We start from the raw sequence: 4,404 nt of genomic DNA on the forward strand, positions 1-4,404 counted from the left end.
AATCCGCTTTGCAAAGTTCTGACCTTAGATCGATTTAGCCGCCATTTTAGGTTTATCCGCCATTTTGATTCTCGCTTCAAAGTCACCCTGTGTTCTAAAATGGTGGACAGTGTTCTTCTGTTTGTAACTTGGCCGACCTGACGTCTACATGTAAGTTAATGTCTAAACTGCCCGTAGGCCAAATGTTAGGGTCATGTAATGAGACCTTGTCCTTCTTTGACCTGTAGATCAAGGATTCCCTGTGCCAACGAAACTGATCCGCGAGCATATATTAAGCACAATGTTGTATAAATACTGCATGTGAACACTTGTTGAACTACATTGTATGAAACATGTACGAAGGCTTAATGTTAAATCCAAAGATACACTGTTGCCATTGTGACTTATTTGTGTATAAACTGGGAATAATCCATATGCATATAGAGGAATAAATTAGAAGCAAACTCGGCACAAACCCCTAGCCTAAGGAATGATTAATCTGTAGATGGGCTGGGCATCATGTTAGAAATTGTGTAAAAAGAGTGAATGTTCTGATGTACAGCCCCACTCACTTCTCACACCAAAAGGACTGGTATTTGCTGGGATGTACTGAGGGTCTAATAGCTATCTGATACTTTGTTCCTTTGAAAACTGTTCAGTTATAGAAAAAAGATCTGTGTATCTTTGTAAGCCCGTGTTTGGTGTATTTCCTTTGGGGTACTCAGCCTCAATATTCTCTTTTTGCTTTTACAATGGCATCCCAAACCAATTACTGCATCGACCAATTCCTCAAGACCACTCCTCTTCATGGGGAGTGAACCTCCACATTAAGCCCACACTCAAGGCGGACAAGTGCTTAGAAGCAGACACTGAGCACTCTGCAAAATACATAAATAAACACAAAATAACAGCCGGTTGTGATGGGTAGAGGCCTACCTGCAAATATTGACTATTGAGGGCATCCTCCCCCATGTCCCCAAGCAGCTTCCAGCAAGACACAGCAACATATACACACTGGCATATACACACGGACATATACACACTGGCATATACACACTGGCATGTGCACACTGACATATACGCACTGGCATTTGCACACTATCAGTTTCTTTCCTAGACTCAGAGCTAATGCTTCTTCAGTTTTATTATTATTATTATTATTATTATTATTATTATTATTATTATTATTATTATTATTATTATTATTGTGTTTATTGAGTGCCCTCCCCTAGCTTCATGGAGCAACGCAGCACTTTACAAGTCGTGGAGGAAGGGCACTGTGAGGGAAGCCGAGATGCAAGGGAGCGGGCACCTGACAACGGGTGATAATTTGGCAGCATGGGATCTACAAATGGGAAGAAACTGTGGGGAGCAAATCACCCTTGTTTCTAGTGAGGACGAAGTGGAGGGTGTGCAGGCATAGGTGTTAGGGGGGAGCCATTCCTTGAAGTGGAGGCTCTTGAGCTCCTTCCTGAAATGCAAAAAGCGAGGGGCCGAGTCTGCTGTTGATGGGGTGGAGGTTCCAGAGTCTTGGAGCACAGACAGAGAAGGCCTGCCTTCTGATTCTTTCCTTCCTTCACTGGCGGGGTTCAATCTGCACACGTCCTTATTTCTGGTGGATCGTAGTTCTGATTGGACCCCCTGCCAGAAGACTTGGAACCTCGTCAGCGATTGGACCCACTGCCAGAAGACTTTAAACCTCGTCAGCGATTGGACCCACTGCCAGAAGACTTGGAACCTGGTCAGCGATTGGACCCACTGCCAGAAGACTTTAAACCTCGTCAGCGATTGGACACCGACTGCCAGAAGACTTGTAACCTTATCTTCGATTGGACCCACTGCCACAAGACTTGGAACCTCTTCAGCGATTGGACCCACTGCCAGAAGACTTGGAACCTCGTCAGCGATTGGACCCACTGCCAGAAGACCTGGAACCTAGTCAGCGATAGGAACCACTGCCAGAAGACTTGCACCCACTGCCAGAATACTTTAAACCTTGTCAGCAATTGGACACCCACTTCCAGAAGACTTGGAACCTCATCAGCGATTGGACCCACTGCCAGAAGACTTGGACTCACTGCCAGAATACTTTAAACCTCGTCAGCTATTGGACCCACTGCCAGAAGACTTCAAACCTTGTCAGCGATTGGACACCTGCTGCCAGAAGACTTGGAACCTTGTCTTCGATTGGACCCGCTGCCACAAGACTTGGAACCTCTTCAGTGATTGGACCCACTGCCAGAAGACTTGGAACCTCGTCAGCGATTGGACACCCACTGCCAGAAGACTTGGAACCTCGTCAGCGATTGGACCCACTGCCAGTAGACTTGGACCCACTGCCAGAATACTTTAAACCTCGTCAGCGATTGGACCCACTACCAGAAGACTTTAAACCTCATCAGCGATTGGACACCCACTGCCAGAAGACTTGGAACCTCGTCTTTGATTGGACCCGCTGCTACAAGACTTAGAACCTCTTCAGCATTTGGAGCCACTGCCAGAAGACTTGGAACCTCGTCAGCGATTGGACACCCACTGCCAGAAGACTTGGAACCTCGTCAGCGATTGGACTCATGGAACCTCGTCAGTGATTGGACCCACTGCCAGAAGACTTGAAACCTCGTCAGTGATTGGACCCAATGCCAGAAGACTTGGAACCTCGTCACTGTCAGTGTTGCCAACTTGGCGACTTTCTTGCTATATTTAGCGAGAAAGTACGCCCCCCCTAGCGACTTTTTCATTAAAAAGGCGCTAGCGAGAAATCTAGCTACTTTTTTCAATTGGTTTGGAGACTTGCTCACATATGCACGTTTCCAAACAAATTGAAAAAAGTGTGGTCATTCGCCTGTTTTCTAATGGGAGTAATGTAAAAAGACACTGAACCTAAAAGGGAGGTGTTTACTGTTAATCAGAGCCATTTTATTGCTCTTAAAGTAGCCGGCCCGCCCCCAGAAACGCTCTACAGGAACTGTATGTTAAGGGTTTGTGGAAGGACTAAGAAAACGCTCAGCCTGGAGGTCGCCAGCAAATATGGATGGAACGATAGCATCTCGGGAAACTTTGATGGGATTAACTTGAACGAGTTTGAAAAACGTGCTCTGACGCTCCTGGGTTGCTCACTCTTTGCAAATAGGAGTAAGCTTAATGTTGCTTCTATTAGGCCGTGAGATAGACTGTCCCGTTCTTTTCAATCTTTGATCTCCTATAGGCAATTAGGATGCCACGCCTCCTTCTTACACTGTTAACCACAGACCGATTCAGTTTCTTTCTGCATACAAAGGAATGGTACTCAGTTAATGGGTGATTTTAAAGGTTGCGCCAACGTTGCGAATTTGACTAGCGAGGACAGACATTTGTATGTATGCGAGCCTGTCTACTTTGTTTGCGGAAATGTTGCATTTTCATGGTTACCCAGCGATTGGCAGGGAACTTGTTATTTAGGGATTCTGTTACCCGGGGTATTCATTGCTAGTACTGTAGAAATTTCAAAGGCTTGTCCGTGGCGAGACGAGAATGGTGACATTTCAGCACAAGTTCTAGGAGATGTAGCTAAATCCTTTGTGCCATTTTGGGGGCAAATAATGAACTCTGAAGATATCAGGAGACTAGCGAGAGTACTCGAGAGGACCATCAACCGGACCACTGACATACTCTATAACATGACTCTAGAACAGAAAGCAATAAGGTTAGTAGCACTTCAGAACCGGATGGCATTAGACGTCATCCTGGTTGAGCGTGGTGGGGTATGTAAATTAATGGGGTCCGCTTGCTGAGTTTTCGTGCCAGATTCCTCCCCAGCTATCTTTAAGGCAATACAGAATTTGCATGTCCTAAGTTCAGAAGTGCATGTTCCCGAGGGAAACTGGGATCTTAGCGCTTGGTTCTGGGACTTCTTGCGATCTTGGGGATGGAAACTACTGTTGGTGTTGCTGATTATTTTAGGCATTCTGTTGTTTCTTTGCTTTTGTATACAATGTCTTCCTGGTATGTTTTCGATGCTAGGGGGATGTTGCGCACAAGCAATGGGTACATTAGGACACAAAGTATACGCCCCAGAGAAGATCTCCAATGAAAATGTGCTGAAAGAAATCTTAGTATCTGATCCTATGGCAATTGATATCCCCGATAGTGATTCAGGATGTATGAACATTGAGACGTGGAGTTACTCGTAAAGTGACTAGAAGTAGTTTAGTGATTGGCTTAAGCCAAAAGGAGGGTTTGTTAAACGGATATCATATTGTGCCTCCTTTATTGGCCTGAGCCCAGTCGCTCTGCAAAGAAATCCGCTTTGCAAAGTTCTGACCTTAGATCGATTTAGCCGCCATTTTAATTTTATCCGCCATTTTGATTCTTGCTTCAAAGTCACCCTGTGTTCTAAAATGGTGGACAGTGTTCTTCTATTTGAAACTTGGCCGACCTGACGTC

Source organism: Ambystoma mexicanum, chromosome 14, assembly GCF_040938575.1.
Source record: "Ambystoma mexicanum isolate Mex_15411 chromosome 14, UKY_AmexF1_1, whole genome shotgun sequence".
Classification (NCBI taxonomy): domain Eukaryota; kingdom Metazoa; phylum Chordata; class Amphibia; order Caudata; family Ambystomatidae; genus Ambystoma; species Ambystoma mexicanum.